The sequence below is a fragment of the Arachis duranensis genome, chromosome 9 (genome assembly GCF_000817695.3).
Source record: "Arachis duranensis cultivar V14167 chromosome 9, aradu.V14167.gnm2.J7QH, whole genome shotgun sequence".
Taxonomy (NCBI): domain Eukaryota; kingdom Viridiplantae; phylum Streptophyta; class Magnoliopsida; order Fabales; family Fabaceae; genus Arachis; species Arachis duranensis.
Genome location: NC_029780.3, coordinates 78,234,550 through 78,251,387, shown reverse-complemented (window position 1 = coordinate 78,251,387; position 16,838 = coordinate 78,234,550). Strand labels below are relative to the sequence as shown.

General features: G+C 33.7%; 1 pseudogene; it reads right to left on the bottom strand.

The window, feature by feature from the left end:
- Nucleotides 1–1,934: 1,934 nt before the first annotated feature.
- On the bottom strand, nt 1,935–16,523 carry LOC110275955 (glucose-1-phosphate adenylyltransferase large subunit 1, chloroplastic-like; annotated as a pseudogene).
- Nucleotides 16,524–16,838: the final 315 nt, after the last annotated feature.

Sequence of the window (16,838 nt, the reverse complement as noted above, 5' to 3'; positions counted from 1 at the left end):
TACAATACCCTCTTATTACAACCACCACCATTATAATTTCACCCTCGCTAGCAATCACCCTCCAACGACAACCCTTTGGCAGCTATCTTCTGGTAACCACCTGTTGTCGACCACTCTCCAATGGCCACATTTTAATGGCCATCTTTGGTGCGTGGCTATTGGCCAAAAAGTTAAAAAAAAAAAACAATAGAATCATAAATCAAATACACATTTAAAAATTTTCAAAAACATTTAAAAGTACACATGAAATTTAACATTGCACCAATATTTAAAATTCACTAAAAAGATCAACCAAAGGTGGGATATCAATTGAAATATCCAAAACTAAAAAATGAGAGAATATCTAACACTATAAGATTTTTGTTTATTTATAGTAGTTTTTTCTCTTATTTGTGGAGGTTTATAACCCCCACCAAATGATTTGTAGAAGTTTCTAAAACTTTCAAAATTTGAGGTGCCACCATGTTTTTTGTGGGGATTTTTAAAAACCTCCACAATCTATTCAATGGAGGTTTTGTAGGTGTTTAGTGGGGATTTTATAATAGACTTTTGTGACAATTTTAAATTATTTTTGTGGCAATTTAAAAACTCCACAAATTATTTTTTTAATTTAAAAAAAATTAACTATTTTGTGAGATTTTCAAACTTCCACAAACTCTATAATTATTTATTAACTTTTAATTTCAAATCATTCATTAATCTCATCTCATTTACATAATTCTCAAATTAAAAAAAAAAGGAAGCAGCAGCAAGCTTAAAGTCCTAACTTTAGCTATTGTCAATTATTTTCAAATATGAGACTAACTGCTACTTCTTGTTTACCACATTTAGTTTTCCACTAATCATTTCATCTATGAAGCATGCACCCCATTGTCCAGAAACTAGAAATAACTCTAATTGCATGCTTAGTAGAAAGAAAAAGCATACACCTACTAACAGCTTCAACGACTTATCTTGAAGCATTTCCTATTGTATGAAAAATAAACTACATGCCAATATATATTCCTTATTCCATAATCCATACTGCTAAACATGTAAGAACTGTCATAGAACAACCATTGCATTTAGAATAATAAAAACAAAAAAAATGCACACCTTATCCTTATGTCCCTTGTCATGAATCTGAGATTCTGTACCAAAACTCTTCCCCTCATTGCAAGCAGATTCTTCTCTCACTTTTCAAAAAATTAAGAGTAGAGTACGCATTGAAATAAGAGACCATATGTTCATAATGGTAAACATCGATGCAACAAAATAGAAAAAATAAAAGCCATAATAGTATCATTAAAAAACAAAAACAAAAGAATTAATTACGTTCAGAGAGAAACAAAGTAGACAGTCGATTTTGAGAGACCACGGCATCCTGGTTTACACACAACAAAATTAGAACTTGAACAAAAGAAAAATTAAGAGTTAATGCTTACTTTGGTCTGGTGTTAATGAGTTCAAAAAGTTCCTATGAATAAAAAATATTAGTCAACTTGATCCCTTGATCATTTTGACTCATTTAGGAAATTTGTGCAGAATGTGAATAATTAAGGACAAGCTAACCGGCATAGCATGATGGTAGAATAGATAGTACTGTATAAAAGAGTGGTAGAGAGTAATCACGATATACATCTATAGCAGTGTGTACTATATATTCTCTTTCATAAACAAATAACAATCATATCATGCATGCATGCCACACATGCTAATAATCTTCATTATTTTATTCTCTTATATATGCTATTTTTTTTCTTGTAAATTAGTCTTGGTGCTTTAGCCTTCATATTATGACCACATGATGTTATATGCAAAATGTACAAATTATAAAGGTTAATTGATACATGTTTGTAGAGGTTTTTAAAGCTTGAAGTTTAATTGATGTCTTAGGTTTACCTGTAGTGTAGGACAGCCTTCCACTAGTTAGAAATCTGGATATATTCATGATATTAAAGCTCAATAAGATTGGCAATACAGTAAAATTTGAGACTCACATGCTCAGTGAGGGCTAGATTTGCCTCAAAAGAATGATCGGATTGTTCCTATGTCCTCCAAGTAATCATTGAAGAGATAAGCCTACAGGCAAGTATTTGTTATGAAATTTCATGGGGGTAAACATAGGCTTTCTGCTAGATCCAAAGGCAAGATTCCATTTTGCTCATAAATATTTCATGGTTATATATATGTGGATTGCATGGGTGGATTGAAATCTAGTGCACTAAAAATGAAAGATAAATATCACACCACATGTAATATCATATGTGAATTATTCCTTTACCTTCATGTAAAATTCTCTAGCTGAGGCAGAGATGACCTCTGATCCAAAGTCATTTGCAGTTGGAAACCGCCATCTATATTTAATAAATTTGTAGCACTTAGCAAAACAAGATTTGCAATAGGATGAGTCAGTTCATTTTCAGTTAATATTATTTTATTCGAATGCTCTCTGAAAAGCCTCATATGTTGCTATAATTCAGTACTTTAATAGATTCAGAAGTATCTCCTTCTTGAATACATACACACCCATAGAAGCAATGTATGGTTTCTTTACAGCCTCTTCCTTTAAAAGCCCAAGAACAGTTGTATCTACTTGCTATATTATGAAGCAGTATTAGCTGTAAACCTTATTCTTGAAACTCCTAATATGTAAGAAGCAGCACAAACATGAGTTATTACCATTGCTTTTAGGTCTTCTCCTTTGGGCTTTTCACTGAATGAGAGAATCCTTCTTTTAACATCTATCTTCATTAGACCAAAATCAGAGGCATGGCTGTCACATATGAAGAGAGTTTTAAACAATAATATGTGACAAACATTGTTGAATCATTTATTCATTTGAACTGATAAAAGAGCTAATTTCTCATTCAGAGAAAGATGACAAAGTGATTTCAAGATATACATCATGTGATTATGTATACTAGAAACAGATTCGAAAACCATTAACCCAACCTACTTGTCATCCATGGGAAGACAAGAAAGAATAATATCAGCATCACTCTCGCGATGATTCTGGATATATGAAGATGAGTCAGAACATGTCAAAATTGAATGCATCAACAGTATTGAGGGAGGAAAGGAAGAACTATTGATTGGACGAAACGGTGCCTTACTTGAACAAAGTCCATATAGTCCATTCGGTAGAGATGATCCCCAGAAAGAATCAGGACATCGTCAATATCCTTGCTTCTAGGATCATATAGCATCATAGTTAAGCAACATAACTTGGATCAAAGAGTTCAAGTGTAGATTCTGTAACTACTCTCATTTCTATAGAATTATTATACCTCAAAGAGCCAGTGGAACTGCCTCACAGCATCAGCAGTACCCTAAAACCATCTTTTACCTGCCTCCCCTGGAGTTTGAGTGGCAGTAAGAACCTGAAATAATAAATACAAGCATTCTTAGTCTTGAGTAATCACAAGTATAGTTCTTCAACGCAGAATTGTAAGCACGTGAAATATGCCTGCTGAGTGAAGCTAAGTTGAACTGAGTGAGAATGTAGACCTTGTTAACTAAATCTATATCAAATCCTCTGCCTTTACCTGAAAAATTTACAATCTATATCAAATCTTTGCCTTGACCTGAAAAATTTACAGAAGAGAAGAGTACATTAGAACATAAGAAGCAGGATTTATGTATAATTTTGCCAAAACTATATCATAAAATTATCACAAAATCTAATATCTTTGAAAAAATTTGAAGAATTAAAGAAAGCAAAGAACGAGAAAAAATTAGGAACAAATCCTCATTGTAATGACTCCACATGACATGAAATCAGTTCCACGAGATCTGATAGTTTTGAACGTAGCTTCAATCGAAGCTTAAAGAGACTCACTAGCTCGCCTTCTTGATCTCCTCAACTAGCACTACCGAATCCACGCCGAAATCGCACCCTGAGTGCTTCAAGCCGCTGGAGGAAAAGCAGAACCAGTGACACAACCCGCGGTGGAAGACGACAGAGAAGCGGAAGATTTAAAGCATTACCTCAACAATCTTAATCAAATCGTCACTCTGAGAGGTGAACGAAAATTCAGAGACTCCAGGATCTCCATTCATAACTCCACCGGCAATGCTAGACAGAGGAGACGATGGGGGCAAAGAGATGAATGGCGGCGGCAATGAATCGTCCCTCTCCCTCTCTCTCTCTTTCTCGCTCGAAGCCCCTCTTCTGACTATTATTTTTTTTCAATTTTTGTTATGAGTTAATATTATTTGGGCTAAAAATTTTTTTAGTATTGATTGGGTTGTGGGGGTTATTGTTGATGATTTAAGGAGGTCTTACAAATTGTTATCATTAAAATATATTATGAAGATTTATAATAACTTCCACTAAAAAACTTTTACAAATAAGTAAGAATTTTGTAGTAAAAATTTCACATAATCAAACATTTAAAATTCTACGTAATTAAACAACCAAAATTTTATATCATAGACCATCCAAAACTCCATTAAATCAAACATTTAAATGAAATTCTATTTTAAAGAACTTCAAAAAATGAGATATCTATTTTCGAAAATCCAAAATAAAAAAATTTATTGAATCATTTACACGAGGTTAAATATCCAAAATTAGAAATTCTAAACCTAATGCATCCAAACATACCATCTATATAAACATCCAAATTTTAATACTAAAAAACCATCCGAAACCTTACACTAGAAGTATTTATTACGGAACATAATTAAAAAAAAAGTACTATTGCAAAACAAGAAAACTCACTAAAAAAATTAGAAAAAAGCATGATGCACGTCTATATTTTAGAGTGGAGCAATTAAGAGGTGGTGGCAGTGGCAGCAAACCTAAGAAGTGAAGGCAATAAAAAGAATGAAGAAAAGCATAACCAATGAGGTGAAAGCGGCAACAAGAGTAAGTTGAACTAGAGAAGGCAAGATTCTCTTTAGATTTGGATGATAAGAAATTAAATTGTTAAGATCTAGGTTACAACCTCAGATTTCTTTGAATGGAGGAGGGAAAAGGGAGCGTGACAAAAGAAAAAGGTCAATGCGCTATAGTGCGACAAAGACGAAAAGGAGAATGCGATGGGTAAGAAAAAGACAACAGTGCGACGCGGTGAAGTGAGTAGGAAGGGATGAAAAAAGCGGAACGAAGAGTTTGGGGTGGGAGAAGGTGCAGTGATGACAAGGGATAGAGGAAGAGAATGTGAGAAGGTGAAAAGATGAAATAACGCAAGACAAAGAGGTGGAGACGGAGAAACCAAGATCCTGAGAGCCTGACTAGTTAGTGAATTGGTTGAAGAACTGGTTTAGAGGTTTAAAGGTTTAATCGTAGTTCTTCCGTAGTTGAACCAATTTAAATAATGAATAAATAATAAAATTATGTAAATATTCAATATAAATTTTTAAAATTTCATGCTTTTACATGATGTGTATAGTTTATAGCAATAAAATTTTACATTCAATACAATTACTAGTTTACTAGTCAATAAAAGAAAAGAATCTTTATAACTATTTAAAATGCATTCCAACCTAAAAAGTTTCTAAGTGCCTAACCCTTTCATTTTTCGGTAATTTTTACTTACTATCTTCTCAATCTCTCTTCCTCCTCTATTTCTCTCTCAATCTTTCATCACTTTTTCTTTCCTTATTTTCACATCAATCTCCTCTGCCTTCATACTTTTTCGCCACCAAGCTCTACACCACTAGCTCCATAGCGCTTTGATGCCTCTGTTCCATTGTTGTGCCCTAATCCAGCTGCACCGTCAAAGCAATGAACTATATTATAGGCAAGTAAAGGTAGGTGATAATGGTGGTGGTGAACTAGTTTCGTTTACGCAGAAGTAAATGACAATGTGGATGACGAACTAAATCTAAAAAGAGACAAAAGCAAATGCGAACATGAATCACTCACAACGTGAACTGAGAAAAGAGCAAGAATTTGATTTATAAGTGAGAGGGAATGTTAGCGGATAAGTTAGTTACAACAAAGAGAGAAGAGGATGGAGTTAGTCATTAGATCTAAAATGAAAAAATTGCATTAGTTTATTAGGTTCATCGATTTTGCCAATTTTTTACAAACAAATTTTTTATATGAAATAGATTACACAGAAGAACATTTTTTTATTAATCAATTTAAACTGGCTAGTTTAATTGATATTTCATTATTTTTATATTTCTGAGTGAATGAGAATTGTGAGAGTCAAAATAATAATTGTATCAAGAACAAAAAAAAATGGTTTATTCAAATGTTGTTTCTTTATTATATTTTCTTTTTCAGATGTATTATAATACATGAATGGTGGTAAAAATAAATATAACTAGACAAATGTAAAAATTTTACTCTTATTAATATATCAAAATTAAACTTCTATAATTAAACTTTAAGAGTAAGTAAATGTATTTTATATGAAGATAGGAATTTATGTTGTTGTTGATGGTTATGGATTCAGGATTGCGTGAATTTCAACTTGCTTGTGAGACTACTTGGTCTATATCTAGGGCTTTGAGTGTATGATTGGAAGAGTAATACCCCTATTGGTGTATATCTAATCTTTTTATTTTTTATTGATAATCATTTTGATGTTTCTTTTTTTAACACGTTTATAAATCGATTTGTTTTAAATAAAAAAATAATTTTTAAAATACAATTAATTCAAGTAATTAATATTCCCACCTTTGAATACCTATCTACTTTTCATTAAATATTAACATAAATTGACAAATACTCCCACCATTCACTCACTTACTTATTCCAGATTTCTAATTATATAATTAATTAATAAAAAGAAATATACATGTGAAAAATCCATAAATTTTTTGCATATATAGAGAATTATTTACAAATATAAAATATTAAAAGTAAACAGTTATTTTAAAACAGAAGAAAAAAAATAATAGATTTTATCTAACAAATAGCAAATAGGAATAGCAAATGGGCTAGTTCACCCCGCCTTATCGAGGGAAGACCTACATCTCTTAGCGCTGATGCTGAACACAGGCAACAACGCTAGAGAAGATTGCGTGTGATGTTCACGCCATCACAGGGAACCAGTAAGCTCGATAGTGTGCTGCAATAACTACTGACTAGGGTTAGAATTGGCTTTTAAAAATACAGGTAGATAGCTATGGCGGATAGAGTGATGCTGTAACTTTGATGTAAATTAAGATTATGGGTATTGTTTATAAATCTGGGTCAGGTCGTTTTAATATGGCCCAGGAATTTTCTTTTATCAGATATTGACAAATAGAATGGCAGGCCCGTCGGGTAAGCCATTCCTCCCCGCCAAAATATTCAAAATCTTTGGATTAGGCGGTGCGAATTAAAGAGGTTTTTTTATTATAGAGGGCTTTTTTATTATGACAGTCTCAAATTTGTAGTTTGATTCGTTTTTTTGGTAAGTTATGCAGACTGACCCAGCGAATTTTGGTTCATTTACCACCCCTAACGGTAATAATGACAAACCTAAAACAGAAATATTAGAAAATTTGCATAATTTATTATTTTTGCCTAGCAGCTACTTAACAATGTTAAAAAGTCTGAGTTAAAAATATATTATTAAGTTGCGAGACGTAAAACTCAGATAAATAATGAATAATTAATTAATAAGTCAATTGCAAGAAAAAATGGTTGAAAAATAAAAAATTTAAAACTTGAAAAATTTTTGGTAAAAAATTTAACTTAAAAAATATTTTGAGCGCAAAAATATAATTAAATACAGAAAAATACGTACCGACATCAAAATTTACCGTATAAGCTTAAATATGTCCGATATTGTGTGTGAGAAAATTGAAATTATAAAAATAATAAAAAATATTTAGAATAAAAATCTGAACATTTATCATAAAAATTTTGACCCTAAATAGAACCAATGGGCTAAAATTATAACCGACCTGACTAAAGTCCAAGCCTATGACCCTTAAACCCCTCCCAAACCACCAAATCACACTTAATTTCCCGTTTGAAGAGAGAGCCAGGTATAGAAGAGAGGAGAGAAACCTTTTGCCCTAATATTATTCCTTCACCAATTCAATTTCACTTTTTTCTCAAATCGGAACTCCGACTGAGAATTTGTTTGCGGCCACACGTTTATCTCATCTTTTCCTTTGATTCTATCTAAGTGCTGTGGTAAAAAATTTTAAAATTCTTGTTCCATTTTCTATTTCTTCTTTGATTTTATTTTTGGGAGTTTAGTGTTTAAATTTTGTGATTTTTATGCAAATTTTATACTAATACTCAATATAATAGCGTATCCTAGATCATTTATAATTTAATACGAAAAATTTTCATTCTTTCTCTCTTTTTTCTCTTTTCTTCTTTCCTCTCGATTCTTCAATTGAGTTTGGTACCTTTTAATATCATTTAGTTATATGTCTTTTTCTCAATAATTTTCTCATTTAGAAAATTTTAAAATTTTGTTCATAACTTTTTTAGAAAAAAAATAAATATCTCTTTTATCTTTAATATTTATTACCTAAATATATTAATTTTTAATTAAAAAATAAAAGATACGTTTATTTTAAAGTAAAGACAATATAGAATAATATTTCGTTTAAATATCATTTATTATAGACTTTAATTCCAACCATACTTCTTTTGGATTTGATACTCAATTTCAACCATATTTTTAGCAGCATTCATGCATGTAGCTTAGGCACTAGCTAGCTAGCAGGTTATAGGCTATGTAGACTATAGAGGGGTAGTGGGCTAATTAATTTCTTGCCGACGCATACATTAAGCATATTATTGTTGAGAGAACATGCTAACGAGAGAACATGTTAGGTTATTGGCATTAATTTAAAAAAGTGAAAGTTCTAAATTCATTGATTTGCTAACGAGAGAACATGTTCCGGACATGCCATTATTGAGTTATTAACATTACAGAATCAACTTTGTTGACGTTCTCTTGATTCTTAATTTGTTACTTTGCAAAAGGGAGTTGTTAGTTGCTGACTTTAAAATTTACACGTTTCCGCATTTCTTTGGAGAGATATATAGGCATACTACAATGGTAAAGTAGTATTTAGTTTGTGCGAAACAAAACACTATTACGAAAAAGGTGGTTATAATAAAAATTACGAAACAAGCACACTGTCAATATAATTGTAATGCAAAAAATATAATGAGAACACTGTACTTTGACAAAAGTCAGCAAAATGATTTAAGGAAGTAAAAGCTTCACACCTATAATAAGGGGAATTTTGGTCGAAAAGAACTTTGGAAATTTGATGATCCCGGATAAGTGAAGAAGAGGTCAAAGAATAATATAAATAATTTCTGAAAGCTTCTTGATTAAGAAGCATAATCTGCAGAAGATGCAGAACCGAAAGGAAAGAGCAGAAAGAGAGAGAGAGCTTGAAAAAGAAGAAAACTGAATGCAATGTTTCTTATTGAATGAATGTGAAATTGTGTTTTACAAAATAGAGAGTAGTGCTATTTATAGAATAGAAAGCAACTGCAATAATGCTGAAAAGAGAGAATTATAACTAATCATGACTAACAACTAATTAACTCACTTGATAACAAACTTAACAAACTTGCTAACTACTCATTATGGCCAATATCTCCCTATCAAACTTTAGAGGGGTTTACTAACCACTCTAAATTTGTCTCCGAACTTAATAAAATGATGAATAGCCAGAGGTTTCATGAACATATCTGCAATCTGATCAATGGTAGGAATATGCATAACAATAACTTCTTTCGATTAACCATGTTCCTCAAGCAATGAAGATCAATTTCTCAGTATTTGCAGTGACTAAGGATAGGGTTGGCTGCTAATTCACATGCACTAGAGTTATCACAATATATAATTGGAGAAATTAGGTGAGGAATTTTCAATTCTTGGAGGAGCTGTCATAAGGAGATGATTTCATTTTAAAGAAAGGTTATTCATCTGTATTTTGTTTCAGTATTGTTTCTACTAACTTTAACTTATTTGTTACCTTTCACATGATAAGATTGCCACTACAAGAAAAAAGGCCTGTCAGCACGCTTTTTTCTTGCCAAGCTTTGAAAGCATCGCAAAAATTGGTCAATGGCCACGCTTTTATGAGGGTTGCAACTAATTAGTGATTTTGCCACGCTTTTTTTGATGAATGAAAAATTGATGGTATAGAATTTCACAATTGAATTCTCGTTGCAAGTATAGTTTCTAAACCAACAAAAATCATTTCATACAAAAAATTTGGTTGTCACTAAAACAAACTCCTAAAATCTATAAACCGAAGTATTTAAACATCGAGTCGTTCTCCCTAGGAATTGCAATGAAGTGCTTTGTTATTGGTTATGAGCAATGTTTTGGGATTTTGGGATAAGAGACAAGGAATGTAAATGACAAGGAAATAAACTAACAACTAACAAAGGTCTTGGCAAGGTTTGGTGGTCAAGGACCTCTATCCTAATCACCAACCACACAATATGAGAATTGGCAAGGGTTAATCCCATTAAGTCATCCTCTAACTAATAGAAGAGGAAAGTCAAATGAGCTATATTAATCCTAGTCCATAAGTCCTAATTCTCCACCAAATGAATTAGTGAGAACTAGAGTCAATGGCTCCCAATCATCAATCACTTAGACATTAGCAACTCAAGAGTTCCTAAGTTACCTTCCCATGCCAAGAGCCTAAAATTCTACTCTAAAATCCCTTCCAAGCATTTCATCAAACGCTTAGAAGGCACAAGAGAAAAGCATAGAGAAATCACAACACGAATAGAATCTAACAACAATTAAATGCAAGGAATCAACAATAACAATCAAGGAAATCACAATTATCATGAATTACCTCAAATTGCATTGAAAGAAAATAAGAGAACAAAAGTAGATCTACAACAAAGTATAGAAACAAAATAGAGAAAACTACAACAAGAGAATAGAGGAACAAGATGTGATCACAAAGAATTGAGAGGAAGAAGTAGATGAGAGCAAAAATTAAAACCTAGATCTAAAGAAGAATTAAACCTAATCCTAATCCTAATTATAGAGAGAAGTGAGAGCTTCTCTCTCTAAAACTAACTCTAAACTAAAACTAATGTGAATGAATGAGCTAAAGATGCGAATTCCCTTCAATCCTTGGTCCTTTAAAGCATTTTGGCGCCAAAATTAGTTGCAAACTGGGCCCCACAGCTTCTCAGAAATTGCTGGGCACGTTTTCTATTTGAAAATCACGTGCGGCCACCGACACGTACAAGTACACCATGCGTGCGCGTCCCTTGCGTTTTTGCGATTCACGCGTGCACGTACAGTGTGCGTGCAAGTGGATGAAGATATCCAAATCTTTGGCTTTTTCATGTGTTCTCCACTTTGCATGCTTTCCTCTTCACTCCTTTGATTCATTCCTAGCGTTTTCAACCTAAAATCACTTAACAAACAAATCAAGGCATCTAGTGGAATCAAAGGTGAATTAAAATCAACAATTAAGGACCTTGAAAGCATGTTTTCACACATAAGCACAAATTAGGAGACAATCATGAAACCATGCTATTTCATTGAATAAATGTGGGCAAAAGGTCATAAAATCTCCTAAATCAAGCATAAGATAAACCCTACAAATGGGGTTTATCAACCGCCCGACACTTAAACCAAGCATGTCCTCATGCTTAAACCAAGAATGAAGTAAGGGGTATGTCGTTTATTCAATAGAACTAAACTATATGCAACCTAAACTATATGCAACTATCTAAATGAATGCAATTGCTTGGTCAAAATAAGTCAATTCCCAAGAAGCATATATGCACAAGGGCCAAAGACTAGCAAGTCTAATCCACAATTGAATTGAGTTATTAAATATTTTTACAAACTTGCAAGAAAAATGAAGATTGTAGGTGGAAATATGTAATTGAGCATCAAACCCTCAACGGATGTATTTGCACTCTATTCGCTCAAGTGTTTAGGGTTGAATCACTCAATTCTCTCCTAATCATGCTTTCTAAGATTTGTTTTTCTTCTAACAATCAACATTTATTTCATGCATGCATACTTATATCATGAGGTCTTTTCATTGGTTGTAATGGGGCTAAGGTCAAGGTAGGATGCATATTTGGTCGAGTGGGCTTGAATTTGAATCTTTGATCAACTTAAACTTCCCACCTAACCTATGACAACCTATACAATTCAAAGCTAACCTAACTACCTATTTTTCACTTTTTCACATACTCATGCATTCTCTTCTTGACTACAACTCATATGCATTGATTTTATTGAGCTTCACCTTGCTTTGGGGCATTTTGTCCCCTTTTTATTTCTTTCTTTTTCTTTTTCTTTCTTTCTCTTTTTTTCTTTTTCTTTTCCATATATTTTTTTCTTTTTCTTTTGTTTTTCTCATCATTTTTTCTTTCAAACTATATACAAGAACATCAATACATACGGTCTCTATATTTAATCAATACATGAGCATGTACCCAATTCCCAATATTTTTAACAAAAATACAAAACTACCCTTTTTATTCAACTAATGTCCCAAGTTTTCCCACACTTGAATGTTACACACACACTAGCCTAAGCTAATCAAAATCCAAATTAAGGATATTTATTGTTTTTTGCTTCAAGGCTTGTAATGTGCTAGAATTAAGAATAAGTGGGTTAATTTTAGGCTCAAATCGGCTAACAATGGAAGATAAAAGGTAAGGCTTTTTGGGTAAGTGAGCTATTTGAAATGATGGCCTCAATCATATAAATACATGAATACACAAAATAATGGACATAAAGAATTAAACAAATCAAAGATTACAATCATAGAAAGAGAATAAATAATGCACACAAGAAGAAAAATAAGTGGTTATAAGATGTAACCACACCATTAGGCTCAAATCTCACTTGTTTGTGTTCTTAGCTCAAAAACATGATCCACAATATATATATTTCAAGCAAGTTTTATAAAAAAGTTTTTCACTCAAATCAATTGAGGTGCCCTATAGATAATTTTCTCAAAAAATTTCATTATTTTGACTAAGCTTATTGTGTATATATATGCAAAATAAGAAAATGAAGGTAAAAATCCTAGAAGACATAAAATGAAATGCAAAAGTGTTGAGATTAAAATTTTGTCACCCAAAATCGCCAAACGATCGGACGACCTCCCCACACTTAAAAGTTTGCACCATCCTCGGTGCACTCAAAGATGAGCAAGGGGGTACGGCGGCTTTTCGGATTGCTACCTTCAGCTGGTAGGTCAACCTGGTTGCTGCGTGTTCTTTCTTCCGCTTCCATTTTTGCTTGTGGTGCATCATTCATTCATGAAAAATAGGAAATAACACCATAAGATGAGAAAATACAAAAGCAAGAAAGGAAGCATAAATTATTGGAATGAGGTAAATCACTAGAATTGAGTGAGTGAATTAGTGTGACATGAATGACAAATAAGGTGCGTAAATTCTAAATGGAGCGGTTTAGAACACACATTATTATAAAAAGCGATGTCACAAAAGAAGCATGCACATCACTCATCCTAGTGTGCTTGAGATGCTTTAAGTAAACTTGTAAGGTGAGACAAGCATTAAGGAAGCATGAAAGCATTCAAGTCAAACACATATGGATGCATATAATCATGAAACACAATGCATTAAGATAAATACACAACATCCATCAAGAAATTGCCTAATCGAATGAAAGAATTCAAATCACATGGTGGCCAAATCATGCAATTCAAGAAGAGTTACAAGCTCGAGGGCAATTCTCATCACTTGGTATTCTCAAGATTAAGTATGAAGATTTCAAAACCAAGTAGCAAATTGTAACCTCAATCAAGGAATCCAACAAAGATTATAAACATAATGATGTTAAGATAACATCCCGTTTAGTACTTAGCAACAATTAATGGCAACCAAGATTAACAATCCAACACTTACAATGAAAAATAGAAAATGAAATGAAATTTAAACTAAAACTAACTAATCAACTAACTAACTAAAATAAATGGTTATCAATGGTGTTTGGAAGTGTTGGATGAAGGGTAGGAGAAGGGAAGAAAAAAGGAGAAGGAAATAAATGGAAATGGGAAAAGAAAAGAAGTGTAGTGAAGGAAGGGCATCCACGCGTACGCGTGCATGGCATGTGCACGTGGGTGATGGTGCGATGGACGTGACGCGTACGTGTACATGACGTGTGCGCGTCGATGGCTTATTTCGAGAGTGACGCGTACGTGTCAGGTGCGCGTACGCATGAGTTGTCTTGCGCCTCAGGCACAGTGCGTGCACAGTGTTTGCACAACTATTGATGGTATAGAATTTCACAATTGAATTCTCGTTGCAAGTATAGTTTCTAAACCCACAATAATCATTTCATACAAAAAATTTGGTTGTCACTAAAACAAACCCCTAAAATCTATAAACCAAAGTATTTAAACCTTGGGTCGTTCTTCCTAGGAATTGCAATGAAGTGCTTCGTTATTGGTTATGAGCAATGTTTTGGGGTTTTGGGATAAGAGACAAGGAATGTAAATGACAAGGAAATAAACTAATAACTAACAAAGGTCTTGGCAAGGTTTGGTGGTCAAGGACCTCTATCCTAATCACCAACCAAAATATGAGAATTGGCAAGGGTTAATCCCATTAAGTCATCCTCTAACTAATAGAAGAGGAAAGTCAAATGAGCTATATTAATCCTAGTCCATAAGTCCTAATTCTCCACCAATTAAATTAGTGAGAACTAGAGTCAATGGCTCCCAATCATCAATCACTTGGACGTTAGCAACTAAAGAGTTCCTAAGTTACCTTCCCAAACCAAGAGCCTAAAATTCTAATCTAAAATCCCTTCCAAGCAAAAAAGCATAGAGAAATCACAACACGAATAGAATCTAACAACAATTAAATGTAAGGAATCAACAATAACAATCAAGGAAATCACAATTATCATGAATTACCTCAAATTGTATTGAAAGAAAATAAGAGAACAAAAGTAGATCAACAAAAAGTATAGAAACAAAATTGAGAAAACTACAACAAAAGAATAGAGGAACAAGATGTGATCACAAAGAATTGAGAGGAAGAAGTATATGAGAGCAAAAATTAAAACCTAGATCTAAAGAAGAATTAAACCTAATCCTAATCCTAATTCTAGAGAGAAGTGAGAGCTTCTCTCTCTAAACCTAACTCTAAACTAAAAACTAATGTGAATGAATGAGCTAAAGATGCCAATTCCCGTCAATCCTTGGTCCTTTAAAGCATTTTGGCGCCAAAATTAGTTGCAAACTGGGTCCCACAGCTTCTCAGAACTTGCTGGGGACGTTTTCTATTTGAAAATCACGTGCGGCCACCGACGCGTACACGTACACCACGCGTGCGCGTCCCTTGCATTTTCGCGATTCAAGCGTGCGCGTACAGTGCGCATGCGCGTGCATGAAGATATCCAAATCTTTGGCCTTTTCATGTGTTCTCCACTTTGCATGCTTTCCTTTTCACTCCTATGATTCATTCCTAGCCTTTTCAATCTGAAATCACTTAACAAACAAATCAAGGCATCTAGTGAAATCAAAGGTGAATTAAAATCAACAATTAAGGACCTAGAAAGCATGTTTTAACACATAAGCACAACTTGGGAGACAATCATGAAACCATGCTATTTCATTGAATAAATGTGGGCAAAAGGTCATAAAATCTCCTAAATCAAGCATAAGATAAACCTTACAAATGGGGTTTATCATTGTCACACTTCAAAAATGTGACCATAAATGGAAACAGGCACGCTTTCGAAGCGTAACTAGTTTGTTTTCCTATGTCACAATTTTATAGCATGCTATATCCTCTAATTATTTGGAACCTTAGAAAAGCGTAGTGACATAATTCTTACAAAAAATTAAATTTCCTACCAATTTTTTCTCCAAACTCTAATTTTTTTGTTTTCAGAAGATATCCCTACTGAGAAGTGAGAACTTTTTCACTCATGCCCTCAAAACACCCTTCATCACTAAGAACCCTTCATCTTTATCACTAGGAACCTGGTGCATGAATTCCTACACTTTGTACAACTGAACCACTACAAGAAAAATACCTATTCAGCCACACTTTTTTTAGGCTACATTTGAAAAGCGTAGCCTATTCATAGAATAGGCTACGCTTTTTTCTATGTTGCTTTTTTATAAGAGAAAAGGATAAACAAATGTGGCATCATTTAAAAAGCGTAGCCTTAGGTATTAAAGATATCACTTATAAAGCGTAGCCGTAGGTTGATATCTATAAGTTTACTTTTCGTATCAAAGGAGACACTTTTAAAGGATAGCCTATTTGTTAAGTTTTGGGTGCGTTTTAAAAGTGATGCCTAATGTCTCTAGAGCCAAAAACTTAACACTTAGTAATTTTTTTCCTTGTTTTTCCTGAAAGCAAAATGATGAGTGATGACCTTAACACTTAGTAAAACTTAGCAAACTTCTCGAGTCTTAGTCACCTTCGATAGCTCAGTCACCTTCATCCTCGTAAACCCTCGATAGCTCACCATCGTCGCCCCCCACTCACTCTCTTCACTCTCGCCATTGACCCTTTCACTCTCGGTCTCGCCATTGACCCTCTCACTACAAGCGGAAACCCTCTCATTCTTGCCATTGAGGGTCGTCGCCTCCCACTCACGACTCACCTGCACTACTCTCCACATTGACCGTAGTCACTCCTCTTTGCCATCGCTTGCACTGATCGTCGTTGTGCCGCCCTCACCATCGTCGCTGTGCCGCCCTCACCATCGTCGCTGTGCGGCCCTCACCATCGTCGCTGCGCCGCTCTCACCATCGTCATCTCCGTGCTTCTCATCATCATCTTCGCTGTGCTCACATCTTTGAATAGGTATGTATTGATTTCTATTTGCTTCTGAAATTGATCAGTGGCTTAGGGTTCCTATTTTAGGGGTTTTAATTTGGGGCTTTTAATCTTTGAAATATGGGTTTGTGAACTGTAATTTGATAACATGCATGTT